General features: G+C 48.0%; 1 long non-coding RNA gene across 1 annotated transcript in view; it reads right to left on the bottom strand.

Annotated features, from left to right (window-relative positions):
- The window catches only part of LOC144165126 (uncharacterized), a 101,922-nt gene extending 81,680 nt beyond the window's left edge, over positions 1-20,242 (bottom strand). The window contains exon 1 of the long non-coding RNA XR_013321378.1: positions 20,100-20,242. This is a non-coding gene — a long non-coding RNA (uncharacterized LOC144165126). The remainder of the gene's footprint in view (positions 1-20,099) is intronic.
- Between the last annotated feature and the right edge of the window lie 1,525 nt (positions 20,243-21,767).

Here is a 21,767-nt window from a genome sequence, read left to right as displayed (position 1 = left end):
GCCCTTCTTTTGGAACTGAAGTTGTCGTTGCGCCACATTACAGTTTCAGCGGAGTCCTGGAATCTTGCTGCCTGAGCGTAGCTTCCGGATGGCAACAGATGCGTATTTCCGTGGACGCCTGATGAGCACGGGTGATAGTGGACGGATATGAGCCACGGGGAAATCGAACAATGAGCCGAATAACGCTATTGTGTTCAAAAGAGACTTATCATAGTCAAATTATTTAGTGATAGAAAAGTTGAAACGCTTCTCAACAAAGGACCCAAAATAATAAAAGAAACACGCAGTTCAGCATTTCACGCGATTACTCCTTCTCCGTTCGCGATAAACAATGCAAGCTGGCCCAATTCAAGAAATCTGCAGCCTAAGAAGGAGACCGCTGCCGTCTGGTTTTTACTAATGGCGTATTCGGAGCAGCGCGCCTGTAGCGCCGCCGTGGAGCCAGCGCGGGAAGCCGCCGTGTAAGCAGCCGCGTTTTTGTCACGTGAGCCGTCCTCCCGGCCAGATCGCGCCACGTGTCACTTGAAGTCAGAGTGGTCGGGAGCGCTCCGAGTCCGAGGCTGACGCTCCGAAAGAACCTACCGAGGGTAGTTCGGGCACTGGAATTCTATCAACCAAATTCGCGGCCGCTTTTCAGAGCCCTCCAGAGTGCTCGTAAACGCCCAACCGAATACGCCATAAGCTGGTTATAAAAAATTTGTGCTTATCCACCCTGTGAAAGTATTTGGAAAGCAAAGCTGTATACGGTACCCACAACGATTACCCCTGTGACGTCACTTAAATTAACACACGGCGCTCTAGAAACAGCAAAACCAGAGAGAAGTGAAATGCACTTAACCTCATCCTTTTTTACTTCAAATAGATATTCTTGGGAAGGTTAAATCAATGCATGATGCATGAACGGTGGTAGCTTAATTTGTATTGGTGCAGCACATGAGTGGAATCTCTTTTTTTATAAATTGAAATGAAGGTCAAACCCGTTGTTTGAATATATTACTCCTCCGTCTTTTCCGCTGCGGACGGAGGTGACGAGATCAACCGTAGAGATGGCGGAGGGGTAGCAGAAGGAGGATGCAGAGGAGGAAATACCTGTGTTCAGATTTCTGAATGGCCCTTAGTGCGGCCCAGGGGAGTGGCTCCTTCTTCAAAGGAGCCCATTCGCAGTCCGCGCAGCCTGTGCCTTGTCCACCAGCTGAAGCTGTTCAGGCTTAGAGGGGCCGGACATCAGCATCTACCATTGCTGTTGTTGGGTAGTTGACGGAAAGAGAGGAGGGTGCTCATTGGAACGTCGCATACCCTTATTAGGTGGCGGAGTGTTCGTACCTCTGAGCAAAATTTACATTTAGCATCGCAGCGATTCGAGTTCATTAAGTGAAGACGCTTCGGGTGTGGGAAGGAGCTGGGTTGTATGAGACGTAGGGTAGTTTGTTGTTCTCTGGAATGGTCAGGGTAAGGCGAAGGTAGGCTCGGTATCTGAAGCCGATAATGCCGGGTAATGTCCCTGAACAAAACAAGCGGGCGACTGTCCTCGTGCAGCTCCATAGAACGGGGGGTAAAAGCGCATGCTTGTTAGTGGGCGTATTCGTTTCCCTCCATGAAAACGTGAGCGGTTGTCCAGATGAGCAGAATAGAACCGTTTGGGGAGTGGTTTTTTAGCACACGCAGTGCAGGTCATGACGCCAAACCGGCTTGTAATTCCAGTAGTCTGGTTGGGAATCAGTGACTACCTTCTGAAATCCTGGTTGTATGAGAGGCAAGGCGTTGGCTGCCTCTTTTTCTGCCGTCATGCCTTGGGCTTGAGTGAGACACACGCAAGGAGGTTGGTGGTTGAGGTAGCCAAGATGATGGCGTACTGCTTCGATCGATGTTGGGAGGCTTCTGTGTAGATAACTGCGTGATCCCCAGCGAAGGTGGTGTTGAGCGCTTGAACCCGTGCTTGTCGGCGCCCTCGTCATGTGAGGCATTCATATGTCTAAGCAAAAGGAGCATCTTTAGTTCTTGTCGCCAAGATTCCGGGAGTACATCAAGCGTGGAGTGACATTCTGGGCTGCCCAGCCAATCTGTGGAAATATGCGGCGACCAGCCGCAATTATGCTCATTTGGACCCGTGGTTAGAAAGATGGCCCTGTCTAAGTTCTTCCACCATATTTTTAAGCCCCGTGCTAAGCAGCCTCTCTATGAACCCACTCATAGGAAGACCAATGGCCTGCTCAACCACCTTTATAGTCATTTTATAAAGTATCTTTACGTGCTCTTTCCCAACAAGAAGACTGGGGGTTGACGTAAGTGATTCCCAAGAGCACAAAACTTGAAATAATCGAAAGGGATTGGATTCCTTAAGACCTCGCTTCTTGGTGGCAACTCGCCTTATCATGTGTATGATTTGGTTGATGGTGTGTTTGAGGCGCTTTAAAGATACGTCACTGTTGGTGTTGGCCTGGAGATATAGGCCCAGGTTCTTGATACTGGGGCTTGGAGTGGTTGCCTGGCCTTCAAGGAATATTTGAGTGTGTTCCTTGATGTGTCGTTTGGCGTGAGGGCGGACGACAAGGAGCTGTGATTTTTTACGTGAACACTGGAGGCCACAGGCTTTAATACATTGGCGTGCTAGAATGGAGATGCCATGCGTTGGTGTGAGCTTCTTTTAATTTGTGTAACTCCTAGCACACACGCAAGGCGCGCACAGGCCCGCTAGACGTGCCGTCGGCGGAGCGCACAGCGGCGCGAGAGGCCGAGCGACGCTATCACGTGGCATTCAGCGACAATGCAGGGGGTAAACCCGTAGATGTGCTTCGTGAGTGCACCACCTGTCTTCCCCGGCTCCGCTAGGGCTCGTGGCTAAATCGGTAAGACAACGGGCTCTGGCTTTGTTACTCTATCAGTTCCAGGTTTCATTCCCGGCGGTGCCAGTAACTTATTGTATTTGTTCGCGGGAGTTTTCTGTTGACACCAACGGTCGCGAAAGAACCCTGGGGGGTAGAGGTAAAAAGCTTTGCTTTAATAAAGATCTTTACGTGTGGGACACTGTTAATGATTGTGCTGCCAGAATAAATGCTATTGAAATACACCCGTGATGGTTTCACCCATAAGAAAAACCAGTTAATGACGTCGTTTCCTCCCAGCGGTTACAATGTTTCCTTCACATATTTTCACGAAGCCAAGGACGACGCAGTTGTCTTGAAGGAGAAACAATTTTATTTGAGTGAACTTGTACTCCCCTAACAACTCAAAAGAATACAGAGGCGGCGAAGCAGCGGTCAACAAAGTGGCTTGCGTTGGCGAGCGTCGCAGAATCGAATGCCGAGGCGTCTGCTCTGCACACTTTTAAATGCGAATGCATTTCTTAGTCGGGGGTTGTCGTGCTCCGTCGGCGTGCGCCCGCAGGTGTTATCTCTCTGCGCTCCTCCTCGCCCCTAGCAACAGCTGTGGTGCGCCTAGCAACCGGAGCAGGTGGTAGCTCGGGCGGGAGTAGCGGAGGGCAAGGGGAAAGGATGAGCGCGCGCGGGCGTGTGAGGGCGCTCGCATCGCGGAGCTCGGGCGGAGTAGCGGAGAGTGAGTGGAGAGGAGGAGCGCGCTCGGGCGTGTGGGGTCGCTCGCATCGCGGAGCTCGGCGGGAGAGAGAGCTCGCGCGCGGGGCGGGCGTGTTGCGTGGGTCTCTCTCTCCTCTCCGCGTACCCTCTCTCCGCTCGCTGCGCTCGTGAAATGTATATAAATGCAGTGGAGCGCACGCCTCTCTCCGTTACTGCTTGCCGCAGCGCACTCATCGGTGCACCCAATGCATTCGCCTTTCCGCACAATTCCCTTCGGGGAGGTGGGGGGAGTTTTTTTATCTTTCGGCGCGAGTGTTTCTGGAACCGTCGATTCACATCCAGGACATTGTAGATCACAGACGATTATTCTAGGCTATCGACGTTAGGGCGAAACAGTTTGCTTATCTGAATGTGATAGCCCGTGCGGCATAAAAATAAAGAATGGAAGACGCGCTTTGTTTGGAACGCAGATAACACAGCCGGGCGTGGCCCGGCAGTAAAAACAATCAATAGGCAAGCCCATACATGGTTCGCGGCAATATTTCATTCTTTAAAAAACCATCCCTCTTTCTTCACTTATTGATTCTTCATCAGTAATATCTGTAATATTAACTAAAATTTGGCTCGATGACACTGTCAGTGATAAAAATATTTTTTTTGCGCATCACAATTTAACTTCTCTCGCTGTGATCGGTGCCACCTAGAGTTCCTGTATATAGCTCCCCTAGGGGAGCAGAGTTGCGCGTCCATTCGCCATCTTGAGTTCCAGGTCGTGCGGGAAAGCCACCCTTCTAGCATGAAGAAGCTGCCATCGGGCCAGTGGCAGCGGCGAGGAGGAGTAGCGAGGAGCGGCCGGGCAAAAACTGGCGCATGATATTGGACCGCTTATCAGATCAGCGGCCGCCGCGGCCGCCGCTTAAAAAAACCGCCGATGCCGAGTTGAGTAGAACTGACGGTGCCCAGCACTGAAAGCGGGCTTTCTGTCGAACTGGAACCCGCGGCATGTGGCAATCAGACGCGCAACTCTTGCGATAAGCGATATACACGAAATCTAGTGCCACCGAAGGGGCGCTGGCATCCTTATTGCCGGCAAAAGCAATCTTCCTGTTATACCTATTGCAATATGCACTTTTCTTGAATGCGTGTTTTTTTCCCTCAAGTCTCCTGGTAATCATGTTATTATTGCCGTCTTTTACTGCCCTCTTGATATGGGCTCCTTGTTACGAACGAATTTTCCCGTGTTATAAGCGATATTTATACCCTGTTTGCTAATGTCACCCTTATCATTTTTGGGGATTTCAATTTTCCTGCTATAAACTGCAATGATCAGACCGTTTCACACAATGATACTCAGGCGCACACATTTTTGCAGACTTGTCTATACGTTTCACTAACGCAATTCATCACCTTCCCTAAACGCTGCTGGATAACATCTTGTACTCTTCCTGATTTATTTTAACGAACGCGCACGATGCTTGCTCAAAAATAAAATATTCTTGATGATATTTTTGACCGTAGTATTATTACTGGAAACTTGATGCGCCCAGTGTAGAAAGAATGCCGACTAACAAAATTATCACGTGGGATAACCACCCAGGCACCTTTGATGGTATGAGCTTAACATTATCTTCTTTCAACGACCAATTTATAGATGGGCATCTCCACCGCACGACTGAAGAAAACCGGCTGCTGTTAAAAAGTAAACTTATTGGTTCAATTGATAAATATACTCCGTACTAGCAACAAAAAAAGCGTTTGAGCAATTAAAACAGCGTTTTTGAAAGCCGGCATTTGAAAATGTTAATGTACATTCTTGGGATAAATAAAACATATGCGAGGGAGGACATCAATCCCTACTGAAATCTACACGCCTTCATTTTTAGCCATGATTTCCCATCGATCTTTGCGAATAAACTACAGGTTCTGGCGCGTTGTACACCCTAAAAGTAATCCATATACATTATCTTAAACGATAACAACCGCGTTTGAGTCTTTGAATATGAAAGCGCGTAGTTGCTAAATCAAGCTTTTTTTGTGTTTTTACAAGATAAAATGTTCCATCCGCTCCAATTTTAAATAGTTCATATGTTACAACAATGCCGGCAATTACTATAAGTGAAGCGGATATTTTGTGCCATTTGCAGAAAATTAAAATTTCTACGACATCCGGCAATATTTCCTTGAATAATGAAATCCTTTAATTCATATCATTGAGCATCAGTCCCTTCTCAAGTGCTCTGTTTTCACAATCGCTGTCTACCGGAACTGTACCTGAAAAACGGCTAACAGCTAAGGTTGTTCGTTTCTTCAAATCCGGCGACCGCTCTTCCCAGGCCTAATTAGAGGCCCATTTCCGTAACCATATGTAAACCATAGTACCCTATGTAGACTCTTGGAGAATGTCTTACACAGTCAAATCATAAACTTTTTGGAAAAACATAGCATCATTTCTAATTGACAGCAGTGTTTTCGTAAGGGTAACTCCTGTGGCACACAACTTGCCGGTTTGCTGAGGATCTTTACAAATCCATGGATGCCGGTTACCATGTCGATCCTATTTTTTTCATCGTTAGAGCTTTCGACCCCGTTCTTCACCCCAGCACAAGGTAACCTTCAAGGTAACAAGGTAACAAGGTAAAACAAGCACAAGGTAACCTTCATTCGGATGTTCTTAGATGGATTAACGCTTTCATATCCTCCAGGTTGCAATTCACCTTCGCTATGAATGTAAATTCTTCCTCTGTTCCGATGACCTCTGGAGTCCCCCAGGGAAGAGTCCTTTGTCCTCTGCTTTTCTTTGTTAATGTGAACGATATTCTAAACTCTGCGCCTTATCAAGTTAGACTGTTTGCAGATGACTGGGTAATATATCGTACCATTTCCTGTGATTTCGACCGTTAAACCTTGCAATCTGATCTGGACAAAATAACCTCTGGTTTTCATCTTGGCTTATGTAGCTTAACGTTACTAAAACTAAGTTGATGTTCTTTACTAACGCTACTAACCGTATTCCCATTTTTTACTCCTTGAATAATGAGCGGCTTCTGTTCACATCTTCCTACAGGTACCTTGGCCTTCACATTCAGAAGGATCTACCATGGTAGCATTACGTCGAACTTGCTCCTGCAAGCACTAACCGTTCGCATGGGTTGCTAAAACGCAATTTAAAACAGGCTCCAACACAGTTAAAAACTGATTTCATCACTGCAATTCGCTTTAAATTAGAGTATGCTAGCGCCATTTGGGACCCACATCGAGCCTACATCCTAAGAAATATTAATTTCCTGAAAAACCATGCTGCTTGGTTCATTTACTCTGATTATTCTTCGTTTTCCAGCGTCAGTAACTTAAAAAACCGTGCTGAATTTCGCTGCAAACGCGCAAACGCGCGTTTATCGCTTTTTCTCAAGCTTATATAACCACCCATCACTGCATGAAAGTTTTTAAGAAAGCCACTCTGCTCTCTTTCCTCTTTCCTAGGCAAAGTTAAACACCCACAGTGTGATTCACTTAGTTCCGGACAATCATTCATACCGCGCGCCATTGTTGGACTTGCCATCATATGTCGCCACCGAAAAAGATCCGAATAAATTCTTTCAGAACTTCACACCACGGCCATTAACAATTTTTTTTGTAGATTTTAGCTATATCATAAAGTGTAGTAGCAGCTTGCATTCGTTGTTCTTGCCATTGCTGCAGGCTATTTCTGAATACGCTGCCACTTGTTATGTTTTGTTTTCTTTGTTTTTACGTAAAATTGTTTTCATTTTCAGCCAAACATATGGTCGAAAACGTGTCAAGCAAATTATGCAGCTCTTGGGCGCTATGTTCCCAATTTATCTGATTGTTTAACGATTCTACAGCGCGGTATGGCTGTAGGTTGTATTTATGGTTTCTTCCCTTCGTTACAGCTAATTACTGGTTATAATGCGGCTTCTATTTTTGTACGTTGACGTCTTGCCGCCCCATGTAATACCCTCGTCTAGAGGGCCTTTAAGGGTACTCTGAATAAATATTTAAATAGGTGCAGTACGTTTTATGCTTGAGAGCGAGTGTTAACAAGCTGCAAAGTTACGATCAATACTTCCAGACGTGCATGCGTAAGGAGGGTGCTAGGTTGCATATTTAGTAATCAGCGTGCATTTCACATATACATGAAAGCTTTTGTTAAGTAGTACAGGGGATACAACGTAAAGGTATTTCACGTGCCCCAGTGGAAGATGCAGCAATTGGAATATCTCTCCCTAATCTGAAATTCCCTACAACAGTTCTGTTGAAATACACATTATTATGATGCAAGAATGATCCATTATAATAGAACAAGATCTCTTTTTCTGAATGCTTCTGTTTTGTAAGCATCTCAAGCAGCTATGGAAAGCTTGGTTTCATTCGCGCTTTATAAGCCTTTTCATTTTTGTCTATTTCATTTATGTTCTCCTTTCGTGATTAACTTTTTACTGAACAGCCTGATTTCCTGTTCTTGCCCTCTCAGTCATGTTTCTTGTAGCTAATAGATGTGACTTGTATAATGAAAAAGTAGTCAAGGAGTGCCGGTGTGCTATTGTGCATCTTGCTGAGAAGTTACGTGATTGCTTCCCAATGTTGATGCAATTTGTTTCTTGTGCTCAGTGCCGTTATGCAACTGCTGAGAATACGTCGACACCCGAAACAATTGTGGTAGAAACACATCTTAGCAACCAAGTGTGGTCCTTTTAAATTCATTTTCATTTTTGCGTGCGTAGGCTCGTTGAAATCGGATTTGGTGCTTCTAAAATGAGTTATGTCATATCCGAGTTTATCTGAAATATCTGCTGATTGACCTAAGACAAAAATTTTTTCAAGTTACTATGCGCAGACATGTGCTAACATGCGTAAGCTCGAAAAAGGCCGTAACCCCAAATTATTAAAACTTTATTCAAGAAACGTCCGTCATTTCATGCTTGCAGTATAATGCGAGTGCCTCTTTTACGAGTAGCGTGGCGGATTGATTTGTGTTTTATACATGCGATCCTACACAAACCATGTAACGCACGTTTTATTCATTACATATTTTTGAGTAATGGCTTGCATGAAGCAGAAATCAAACCCGAAGACAAATAGTAAAGTGTGCGTCGGCCTTAATGATAAGCCGGAAAGCATAGAACTGCATAGAAACACCATGGCGTCCTGGCATAGCCATCATCAATGCAATATGCTTTGCAAGCCATTTTTCAATATTGGCCTTCCAGAGCTTGGCCATTTGTAGCGTTGTCACCTCTCTCATATACCAGCCAATATTGGCGGTGGAGATTTTGCCCATGTAGGACAAACCTTGGCCACTCGTGATTTGCATTGCTTGGGCTTGGCACTTCGTTGTGCTTGGCCAGCTCCGGCCAAAGTCATTGTCAGGGCTATAAATTTATATTTCCGAACATGACACGGCCGACGAAGTGTTCGACAGCCGATGTAGCTACGATCCGGACCTCCCCATTATGGGGGCTAGACGGCTGAACTCGCCAAACATGGCCCAAATATTGTTTGATGGTCCGAAAGGCACCTATTGGATTCAATATTGGTCTTTGCTCTACCGATGCAACCGTTTTGCCACAAGATAGGAGCGTGCTATGCCTGCCTTTCCCCTGGAAACCGACCACATGTGTGCTCTAATCCTCAGGACACCCCACGCCACCCCCGTTACGGCGCTGGAAACCCCCCTCCCCCCGATTCACACGAATGCTCCCCACTATCTACTCTTTATGAAGGCCCCCACATCACCGGATGGGCTCACTGCCCACGTAGATGTAAACCCCCACGGCGGGCACCTACATACGCCGAAATCTTCCTAACAGATGTTCCCGCCTTGACCTCAAGGACAAAGTGGTAGACAACAATACCTACCGCTACTGGAAACCAGACGCCCTGACCGCCACGGACACCTCAAGGGATTTGCCATCAAGCCAACAGCCGACCAACCACAAAGACTTCACGCCAAACATAGGACGCCCCGCCAGCTGGACAACAGGCTACCCCGGACCATTGGGTCAGCTGCCTGGAAGCCCCTGCCCGCTGCTAGTCAATCTCTCCTTCCCTCCACTTGGTTCGTCACTGAATATCCTTCGGGAACTCAATGCTATCCAGGCAGAAACATCCCTCCTCCACCGAGATAAGGCGGCTGTAGGACAGGGAAACCAAGCACGCAAGGCGGTAAAACGCTCCAAGCAGGAGGACTTGGCTTCTCCCACGCCTACCCCAGTAAGTACAAGGTGGTTTCAGACGACACACCCTCCTCTGTATCTGCCCTAACACGAGACGAGCAAGTCCAAAACCAAATGACTGAAGTTGAGGTCTCCGGAAACAGGTGCTGACGCAGAAAAAAACAGAATGAGCGAGTATTCAACAAGCCCTGCAAGCCGGCATATCCAATGTCAACGAACTTTAGAGGCCCTACGCCTCTAATTGCGCAACTGCGGCTAAGAGCTCGTCTACCGAACTAATACCCTCTCCAATCCTATTCCGGCCCTCGTATTTATAATTATTACCTCGCCGGTGAATCACATCGACCCGTGACCTATTCGGGTATGGCAGTGGAAGTGCACAGGGTATTGCTAAAAATGACAAGCCCAGCAATTTCTAACTCAGACAACGGAACCCCGCCGCACTAAGGTAATCACGTCACAAGAAGTGAGTCCGCTAGTAAAGCTCCCTGGCTATAAGGCCGTTCAGCGTAACGGCAACCTCACAGGAGTCAAACTACTCCATCGTAACATTGTGGTAAGGTGAACGGAAAGCGTGTGTGGCCAACCCCTAGGACGTTCAGATGGCTGGATCAGGCTGTGGGAAGAGGAAGAAAACGAGGCTGCTCGATCAGTGGTTCGGGCCTGCGTCTTGGACCTCCAGGCCGGCGAGAAGACACGGCGTACCTCTCGTCCTTGTTCCGGAGGTGCGCTCAAACAGTCCTGGTGCCCGCTTGCCTCGCGGCGTAGGCCCGAGGAACTCCGCCCCCTCAGCAGTCTCGGCCGGTCACCGACGCTGACATCCGAGCCGGGACTGGGGTTTGGTGAGACGCCGCGAGGACAATCTCCAGAGACTTGTGTTGTGCCGAACTGCCCGGGTGGGTGTGCTAAGTCCTGAGAACGATTCGCTAGTCTCGTATGTGGTCTTGTTTACGTGCCGGAAATACAAGTGCTGACAACGTGCAACGGAGCGAGTCGTACGTCTGGCGCGAGATTCTAGTTGGACCTCTGATCATTACAAACATCGTTGCGGAACGCACACAGGACGATAACATCGCTGTTTTCCACGGTCTGGTGACTCTCTTCAAGAGAACAAGAAACGCTGATAACCTCTACACCCTCAACTTGTGCAGCATTTAAAGGTAATAAGGCATAGATTTAATCTCCTCTTCTAAATTCTTAAACAGATGTTAGTACCCCATGCGCTTATCATACTAGGCGATTGTAACGGACCACATACACCCTGGAGATACCCCCTTGTAGTCAAAAGTTCAGGATTCTCTGGTAACAGATTCAGGCGCATCGCCGTACTATAGAGTCTGACCCCTCGATTCCAACCCAAAAAGGCAATAGTGTGTACCGTGTCTTATAACCCGATGTAAAGCTTACTTATCACGAAAAACACGCTTGTTGGACCTCCACAACCGACTCATAAGGAGGGGGTCCTTTATGTATAATTTCAAGCGGACGTGACAGTAGGCAGCGTCGTTCGGCGGCGCCAACGGCAAACCTATTTGCCAAATTCCGCAAACTTCAGGCGAGTACGCCAAACTATCAGTATCTCTTATGTTAGTTCCTCAGGATTGAACACTTCACTTCAAAAATTTTTAATGATGCTGGCCACCCAAGTAGTGCGCTTGATCCGGAAATTTCTTCGTATATGGTTGATTCTCATCTACAGCATTTGTGGGCTGCCTACCTCCGTATACAACCCAGATGGTGCAAGCAAAAGCACAGCAGGAAAACTTCGCTCCCTACTTTCCCGCCTAAACGCGGCAATTGGCGGTACGCTGCCCAACTAACCTAAGGTCACCGGTATAACACGTAATCAAATTAAGCGTAATACTCGGAATAAAGCGCATTTGGTAACCCCCGAGGCATTCCTTTGACCCTACTCGTGGTATGATTGAGCAGACTCATCGGCTTACAAGGGGCAAACAAAATATCACGCGTGCAATTGAAGAGCTACTAGACAAAGCTTGCTCTCTCTTTTTCCCCACTGGTGCACCCAACAGCTCCCATTGTATAGAGGGACAGCAAATACTGATCTTGACGCTGATATTTTTCCTTCAAGAGGTATTTTCTTCAAGAGGCCCGGCCGCACTCCGTCCACTGTCTCCCGGCCGACCCACGCCGAGGAACACTGACGTATAGCGAACCATCGATAATCGCCCCCTGTGTTACCACTGGAAAGAGGCCCACCACATCTTTGGTCGCTGGGATTGCGAGGGTCTGTCGACGCACCACGACCCTATCTGGCCGCCGCCCTACTGAGATCCAGGAATACCAGACCACCACCAACAGAGACGCAGCACGCTTCAGCCGTTCGCCGTCGCCCTACCCATACCGATCGCCAAGCGGTCGAAGCAATGCGAGCTTCACGTGTGGTAGGTCGCCAAGCCCACGTAGGGGAAACTAAAAGCAGTCACTTCCGCAGATAAATTTGCAGGATGGTTGGAAAATGAAAATTATCCAACGAGGCAACGATTGGGTGAAGGCCGCGATCTACGACATGCCCTCAGCCCGAGGACCCCATCTAACCCTTACCTGACTCGCGAGAACTACTCGCAAATACTAAGACAGCAACACGGCGCGACGCGCGCCCGACATAACCGAGCCTGCGGCTTAGAAGAGGACAACGACGACGCATAGTTCCCAACTATTAGCACGCACAAGCCGAGATATCACACATCGACACACCCTGAACTCGAGAAAGGTGGCGTTAGATGTTCCGTTGTCCATCGACGGCTTTAATGTAGTCGCCCTCACAGACACAGGAGCCGACTGCTCAGTAATGAGCGGATCATTCGCGTCTAAGGTGAGGAAAGTTCAGACCAGATGGAACGGTCCCCACATACGCACAGCAGGACGGCATCACGTAACATCACGCGAAACGTGCGCATCACGCGTAGGTAGACAGCACCACGTACCATGCCGCATCCGTCCTTTTGCCTAACTGCTCCCGTGACGTTATTCTTGGAATGGATTTTGTTTTCTCAAAATGCTGCAGTATTTGATCTACACACCAAACCGATACCTTTTTCACCCGATCGCTCCAGGACGCTCGAATCGAACCCTGAAGACCGTGCTGCTGTAAGGAGTGCAGATGATCATGCCACCCTGACACCTCACGCACATTTGATGATAATCGTCTGCTGTGAAGATGCTCATCGTAAGTTCGACACTGTCGTAGAGTGACCAAGTGTTGATATTCTACCGTGGTGTCTCTATCGGAAGAGGAATTGCGCGCTTTGAGCAACGCCAATCCCACGTTTAGGTCACTAATTTCACCAAAGAGTACCAGCATTTAAACAAGGGTGCTGCAATTGCGCTCCTCGAAGACACGCAAGATGCAAGTGACGTTATCGCGGTCGCCGACTTCGAACGCGCACGCAAAGATACCTTCATGCTTCCACATCCCTTTGACGTTAATAAGGCGCTACTGCTAGAAGAACGGAACAAATTATTAGCTTTAGTGCGGCGCGACTGCGAGTGTTTTTCTACGAACTCAAAATTACGTCAGACACATCTAGCGAAGCACCGTACAGAAACCTCAGATGGAGCCCTACCCACTTGCCAGTCACCGTCCCGATTGTATTCCACGAGCGGGAAGCTATCTGGACACAAGTCGAAGACATGCTGCGTGACGAGATTATACAGCCTTCGAAAAGCCCGTGGTCTGCGCCGGTCGTACTCGGCGAGCGAAAAAGACGGCACATTGAGGTTTTACGTTGGCTACCGCTGGCTGAACAAAATCGCAAAAAGGACGTGAAACCCCTGCTACAAATCGACGACGCCCGCGGCCACCTCTGCTACGCGACATACTTCTAATCGATGGATATAAATATAGGCTATTGGTAACTAGAAGACGATGAGAAAGTCGGAGAGAAGACTGCATTCATAACACTCCATGGCGTTTACGAGTTCAAGGTGATCCCGTTCGGGCTGTGCACTGCACCAGAAATGTTTCAAAGAGTCATGGACACCGTGCTGGCTGACCTTAAGTGCACGCCTTTTTTGGATACCTCGAAAACATTGCGCTATTCGCCCGAACGTTCGATGAACACCTTGCAACACCTTGTTTGATGAACACCTCGATGAGCACCCTGTACTCGAGGCTATTCAGTCGTCGGGGTTAACGGTGAAGCCTGAAAAGGTCCGCTTAGCGTAGGAGGAACTCAAGTTTTTGGGCCATGCAGTCAACGACTCTAGAGTCCTGCCTGACTCGGCGAAATCTTCAGCCATAGCAAACTTCTCAAGACCGAAAGACAAGAAGGGCGTGCGAGGATTTATTGGTTTGTGCGCATACTACCGGTGCTTCGTCGCTAACTTCACAGGGATTGCAGAGCCACTCACACGGCTGACGAAATATAGCACCCCTTCAACCAAAGAAAATGCCCAAAGAGCATTCTACGAGTTCCAACGACTCCTGCAAGACCCGCCCGTGCTCACTCATTCGGACGAAAATGCCTAAACCGAAATGCACATGGACGCAAGTGATATAGGCGTTGGTGCCACCCTCATCCAAAATCCAAGCGGTTGCGAAAAAGTATTCCTCTTTGCCCGCCGCAGTTTGTCACAAAAGGAGAAAAACTACCCAGCGTCTGAGAAACCGCCTCCCTATTATATGGATCATTTCAGAATTTCCTTCATACGTGTATAGTAGACCACTCAAGGTGTTGACAGGCCACCATGCATGCTGTTGGCTCGCCAATTTGAAGTGCCCCTGTGGCCATCCAGGGCGGTGAAGCTTACACCTGCAAGAGTTCGATGTTGCGATCCTCCTTAAATCCGACAGGAAACACTAAGATTCCGGCTGCCTGTACCGCTGCCCCATCGACCCACCACAACAAGAATCCGATGATTCTGAGTTGTGGCGAAGAGCGACATAGCCTCCCAGAAGTTCCGACCCCGACTAGCGCGTCATTATTAACGACCTCGAAGGACGCAACGTAGCCGTGCCTAGGGCCTTCCAACGCAACTTACCAACATTCAGACTGAAAAACACCGTCCTCTTGAGGAAGATTTTCGGCACACTAACGAGAACGAATTATCTACATGTCAACCCCGCAGACCTTAGTGACGAAATTTTTGAAGCTTTCCACAATGACCCCTGTTTCGAACATCTCGGCACAGTTCGCACTACTCGAAAAATCGATGCGAACTACTACAGGCCCCGCCTTACATCCGACGTCGCACACTACGTCCAGAGCGGAAATGCTCCGACGAAATCCGCCGGACGCCTGCAGCTGATCGCCGTCCCATCGAGGCCCTTCCAACAAATTGGAATGGACCTTCTGGGCCTGTTCCCTACGTCACGATCCGGCAATAAGTGGATTGTCGTAGCGACCGACTACATGATGCGCTACGCAGAGACCCCCACTCTTGCGAGGGGGGCTGCAGATGAATTCGCGATGTTCTTCATAAACCAAGTTTTGCTGCAACATGGCGCCCCTGAAGTTCTAATGCCGCACCGCGGAGCGCCCTTTATTGCAGAACTTTTTCAAGGAATCGTACGCTACTTGCAACGCAGATCACCGAAGAACGATGATGTACCAACCGCAAACGTGCGGACTAATGGAACGTCTGAACAAGACGATCGCGGATATGCTGTCTATATATGTTGACTTTGAAGATAAGACTTCGGATGAAGTCCTACCGTATGTAACGTTTGCCTACAACACGTCTGTCTAGGAAACTACGCAGATGATACCGTTCGGGCTTGTCGACGGAAGACAGCCGACTACGATGCTTGTCGCCATGCTTCCGCACGCAGAACACGACTACCTCAACACGAGCATCCAAATATATCTTCAGCGTGCGGAGTTGGCCAAACCGCTCGCTCGAGTTGGCACATCGAAACAGAAGCTGGTGGATGCCGAACGCTAAAACCTTCGACGATGAGACGCCGAGCACCACCCAAGTAATTGTGTGTAGGTTTGGATTTTAGCCTGATGACGCGGACTTAGTGAGAAGCTTCTACGATATTATTTCAGACCACACCAGATTCTGGGACGCATTGAAGAATTTGCCTACGAGGTGATCCCCGATGGGATTCCGGAACATTATGGCGACTCACGCGGCCAGAAGTCGTCCACGTGGTTCGCCCAAAACCTTACTACGCAAGATGACAGACTATTTTTTGTTTGGGCTGTCGTTTTATTTGAGCAGCGGCTCGAGGCACTCTTAGAGGGGGGGGGGCTGCCGCGAGCCATTTATTAGATTAGTTTTTTACGTTTTTGCTATTACGCCCGGCTGCAACAGGATGCGTTATTTCTCCCGCGAGTGAAATCTTATGTCCTGCGGATTATCTTATTTGATAGAGAGAATGTTTCGCCTTAACGAGACTAGCCTAGAATAGCCTTTTATCTACTGTGTTCTCGACGTAATTCGACGGTTAGAGAAACACTCACGCCGAAAGATAGATGCCCGCAGAGCAGACGCCACGGCCTTCGATTCGCCGACACTCGCCTACGAATGCCACGTTGTTGACTGCTCCTTCCCCGCCTGTTTATTTTTTGAGTCGTTGGGGGGCACAAGTGCGCTCCAATAAACTTCTTTTTCCTTCAAGGCAACTGCGTCATCTTTGTCTTCGTGACAATATTACACAAAAGGCACGCAGTGCCATCCTGGCTCTGCGCCCCGGATCAGCGCCGGCGCAGGATTAAGTAACCACCCAAATGCTGCGTAACCTGGACGGCGCCTGCATATTGGTTCTTACCGACTATTTTAACCACATCTGGTTGCTTGGATTTCTCACCCAGACCTGGACGCACGCCCACGTCACCCTCATTCCGAAGCCTGGGAAGCCTCTTACCATTGATCACCTTACACCCATCTAACTCACCTCATGCATAGGTACATCAATAGATCCCATCATCCTCTCTCGCCTCACACTCCACCTGATGTCTACGGATACTCTACACATGCCACGATTATTTTCAGGCCCTGGTTACCCACCCGAAACATCCTGCCGCAATTATTTGGAGACATATTAACACCTTCACCAATCACGATAGAGCCGCAATATTGGCTCTGGACCTCAGAAAATAAGCACTTGATCACCACTCGCACGTCGCCATCATTGGCGGCCTAGAATCGATGGCCCCAGGGGAACGTACCTGCAAGTGCCCGCGGGTGTTCCTCGCGGCACGCACGGTGTTTGTTCAAGTAGGAGATTTTAAATCAAACATTATATGCCCTGCTTTCATGCCACCCTATCTACGGCCTCCTTTCAGTATACGCCCTCTATCAGGGCGGAGGGGCAGTACAGTAACCCCTCCGCTTCAATTTGGCCAATCTCCTAATATTCCAGAACGGCTTGAACAAACATTTAACGCAGGCACAAACATTTCACGCAGCTTGCCTACAGGGCCAAATGGATGCTGAAGAAGCTCTTCTGGTTGGCCGGGCATGCTGACACGCCGAATGTGGATTGCTCCTTCTATCATCTTAATTTGAATCGCGAAGCCCCCAAAATAATGCAGATTTCACAGATCGTCGCCTGATCGGCGAGGTGCCTGCCCTACGGCTAGGCACCTCCCACTAGGTGATTGCGAGAGCTAAGTGCTACCAGCGCTGAACGCTAGGGCTCGTAATACAACACAACCAAGGCAAGAAGAAATGCCTCTGAAAATTGCGTTCCCATTTAAATAAAACTGTTGGACTACTTAAACGAATTTCCGGTTATAATTATGGACTCAACAAATAGTAGAGGCTACGACTCGTAAAGATAGTGGTCATCAGCGGATTACATAATCCCTACTCTACCTCCGCGTCACCCATGCGAACGTGGACAAACTTAACAACCCCCAGTGAACGAATACACAGTAGCATTGCAAATTCCCCCGAAACTCCCCAGCCTGAAGGTCCACATCTCAAGGGCCATTTGCGGTTGTCAACGTATTCGTCCCCTTCCAAAGAAAATGAACCGCGACTACCACAGAGGTCTCAGTGAGGAGCGACCACGAGCACTGGCGAAGAAACTGCCTATCTCCCAACCCATTATGTACGGTGACACGGCAGAATACCGCCACTACGATGACTACGCTCGAGCGGCCATCCTCAGTCGGGGTAACCCCTCGCATTGCCTATCTGCCTGTGCGCATATCCCCAGCGACGATGGAGGAGCCGAAATGCACTTGCGTTAGCAACCTGGCCTACTGCAACAATTGTATTCAAAGATTAAAAGCTGTCATTCAAAATTTCGCCAGTGGGTCTATTTCTACCGTGGCATCCAAAATTCTCCTCGAAAATCCCCCGTCCTCTCCGGTCAAGCTCACTCAAACACCGGCGGAGACTGTCTGCGAGGGAACGAGGCAGCACATGATGTGGCACGACGACTCACTATCCGTGACGGGGCTAGCTTCACCCCCTACCACAGTACCCGATCCCCTAGAGACCCACTCATCACCTTTCACGAAATTGTGGTGCATTATTGCTTCGCCCGCCGTCATGAGCTCCCCGCCTATTCAGGGCTCACAAACTATTAGGAAAGCTTTTGGCGTCTCCTGTAAACCAATACCTTCTTTTGCCGGGTAGTACTACACAGCATCTACAGCGCTCAGTATCCCTCACTTAATTGCCGCCTTTCTAGCGCCCCGGCCACACTTTCCCTCTTTATGTGAGCATTCCATCACTGTTCCCCGCATGTAAGCAGTGGTGAGCAGTTGGAGGCAGCGCTGGGCAGTTCGGACATCAAAGGCCATACCCTCATAATTACTAGGACTGCCACCCTCGCCGCCAACGTAATCCGTCGGCCACCACGCACCAGTAAACCACAGGACTCAATAAATGTGTTAACTCTCTTACACAGGGCAAAGCGAGCTGTTCTCAGTCTTCCATAGTCGAGCTGTCTGGTTTGGCATGTTATGCAGACAGATACCTACTTTGCCGGAAGGAAACGGACCGCCGGAAGTTTGTCAACTAGAATAAAGCTACACTCCTTCCACATTTCTTTTAACTGATTGGGAAGAAAGTGTGCTCAACCGCAAATCACTTACAAGAGTGTTTTTTTTTGTGACTTCCTAAGACTCCGCCAAGCTAAGGTCACTGAATTTTTTAAGCAACCACTTGCAGAAAACACGGAATATTGTAACATGGCGGGAGGAGAGATATGAGACGAACCATGGTAGGTGAGAAAAGCGAAAAATTTATTTACATTATTTACAAGCGGCGAAGACACAGCCCGCGTAGTCTGTCAACAAGAAACTCCTTGTCCTCGTCGTCCTCCGTTGTTGTGGATGGTGGGCTATGACCGCATTGGGTCCGCTATTTCCCGTGACATAACCCTCCCGGTCGAGCACCACCGTCCTGGTCGAGGCCGTGGTATGTAGAAGATGGTGACGAGAATGAAATACGAGATGAGAATACACGTTGAAGTCCCTGCCCACAGGGATGATCATGGTTGTCGTGGTGAGCACCGGCCCGGAACAGCAGTTCCCGCCGACGACAAGCAGTTTCCGAAGCCCCCGGAGACTTACTGGAGCTCTGGGCGGGGAAACGTCGTCGGATTCTCGTCAGATCACGATTGGACAGGCTCTCTGCTCTCGCGGGTCACGGGCAGGGGACACTGGGCTGGTGAATGGGCACGTCCATTGCTCGCCTGGGCTGGGGCGGGGCGACGCGACTAAAGGGCCAGGATGAGACTGCTTTCTGAGCCGAGACGGGGTGAAACTCGCACCGAGACAGGGATGTAACCAGCACCCTTACCAAAATGTTACGTTGCGCTAGGACAGAGATGAGACGAACCATGGTAGATGAAAAATGCGAACAATCTATTTACATTATTTAGAAGCGACGAAGACAAAGCCTGCGTAGGCCACCCACCATTCCCTCCTTCGTCCTCGTCGTCGCCCCCGTTGTTGTGTATGGTTGGCTGTGACCAACATGGGGCATTGTCCGCTGTTTCCCATGGAAATGGAAAGCGCATAATGCTCAAGAAATTGCAATTTTGTTCTATTACCGAGGTTCCAAGATTAGCAAAAGCCTTGGTAGTCATCGCGTTTCTTTTTAATGCATTAATGCATTCTTATGGGTTTTTTCAACCCTAATAAAATATGCAACAAATGGAATCTTCTAGTGTCTATGATACGTGTCCGCCAAATATATATATTACATAAAACCTTCCTCAAAATAAGATCACATAACGCTTTTGACATGTGATATCGAAATCGACTGATCCAGTCGTAACCTTTCATCATTAAAGTGAAAATAGACGTAACAAGGTGTACATCGTTAAAAACGCTTTTATTTTGAAAGTGGAGAGTAATTAAGAAAAACTCGGCCTTAAATAGCAATTTTTGTGCCACTGAGAACAATGACGATGGTGCAACGTTTAGGAAATCTATGTACTTACGTGTAGTGAATTTCTGCCATAAAGTAAGCGCCTATGAGCAGGATTGAAAACCGCATTGCTGTTTTTTGTAGAGCTAAAGTCTTTCTGGCCTTTCATGCCGCTATAAATACGTATTTTCAGACAATATCCGCATAAGCAATATGTTTACCGTGTTGTCTCTTCATGTCACAAAAATGCCCACATCTACGCGTATGTGCAATAAAAATAACTCCTGTTTCAGCCAATGCTATTTAACGAAGTCACTAAAGGCTTTGATTTGCGAAGGTTGTACTTAGACTTGGGTGACAAGCACATGTTTTGCTTTATACAAAAACTCTTCACCATTTTCTGGGTACCTATTTTGATGCCTGTAGTGACCTCAACTAAAACCTTTATTTAAGAATTATTCTTTCTTGAAATAAGAAGCTACTTTCCTTTTGTGCTAATGCTAAAGTTTCATGCGCGATGTTTTTCTTGGTGTCAAAAAATCAGCAATCTCAAAATATATTTCTGCACTAAACAGTAAACATATTGAATTACATTATATATTTTAAGCGTAGGCGGGAATATATCTTTAAAGCATGCCAGTCACTTAGCATAAACTTTGGCAACTTTTTATTGCCCTTTCAGGAGGTTATAAATTCTTTTAGTGAAGGTCATATGTAATGCTCGTTTCTTTTAATGTCGACTTTGGCTGGACTACCAAATTCCACAGAATCCACAGGTTGGCATTTTCTCATTTGTTTCCTAGCGTTCTTCACTGCCTTTGCTGCCAAAGTGTTGTGAAATTGCTGTCTAAATTGCTGCGTTTTGTGTTGGCCTTGACTATGGCCAGTGAAATCGATAACCTTAATCGAGAATTGCGAAAGGAGATAAGGGAACTGAAAAACAACGTTGAATTTTTAAGTAAGGAGTACGATAAGCTCAAGAAGAAATGTCGATGTAAAAACAGAAAACGTGCACTGAAAGGCTCCCAAGAAAAAATGGCACAAGAACTCGGATGCATGAGACGCACTGTACGCGAAGGCAACATAAGTCTTACCGCTCAAGAAAAATACTGTAGGGAGAAAAATGGGAAAATCAAGGGAATTCCACAAGAGACACACGAAAACCTTGTGGACGTGCTTGCAAAAGTCGGGGCTGCTCTTGAGGTACCCATCAAGGCTGACAATATAGAGGTTTCTTACCAAGTTCCTACACGGCAAAATTCTAACGCAAACAAAGGTGATGGTTCGGAACAGAATATTGTAATAGTCTTCAAACCCCAGACCAAACGGGATGCAGTCATGTTGAAAGTACGGAAAATTAGGATCGCAACTGATGAACTGGGGTACGCCTTAAAATGGCCTGTGTATGTCAACGAACATCTTTTCCCACAACTGAAGAAACTGCTCGGCATGACTATTGCAAGGAAGCGGGAACTGAACTGGCGCTACGCATGGGCAATTGGTGGAAAAGTATATGCCCGGCAGGCGGAAAAGTCACCCGCCATCCAGATGACTTGCGAAGCTGACCTGGCAAAGATGCGCAGTGCCGTTCCCGCCACTTAGCGCGTATGTAGTCAACAGTACAGCCACAGCCATTGTTTCCTACGATGGCAGTCCCTAACGATATTACGCAACCTCTCGATGGTAGCTATTTAGCGTTTCTACACTGCAGAGCGCAGTCCGCTCGAAATAAACGTGACAC

Source organism: Haemaphysalis longicornis, unplaced genomic scaffold (assembly GCF_048455015.1).
Source record: "Haemaphysalis longicornis isolate Haplotype H1 unplaced genomic scaffold, Haemaphysalis longicornis Haplotype H1 scaffold_14, whole genome shotgun sequence".
In the NCBI taxonomy this organism is placed as follows: domain Eukaryota; kingdom Metazoa; phylum Arthropoda; class Arachnida; order Ixodida; family Ixodidae; genus Haemaphysalis; species Haemaphysalis longicornis.
The sequence above is the reverse complement of the archived record's forward strand: the minus strand, read 5'-3'. Positions and strand labels throughout refer to the sequence as shown.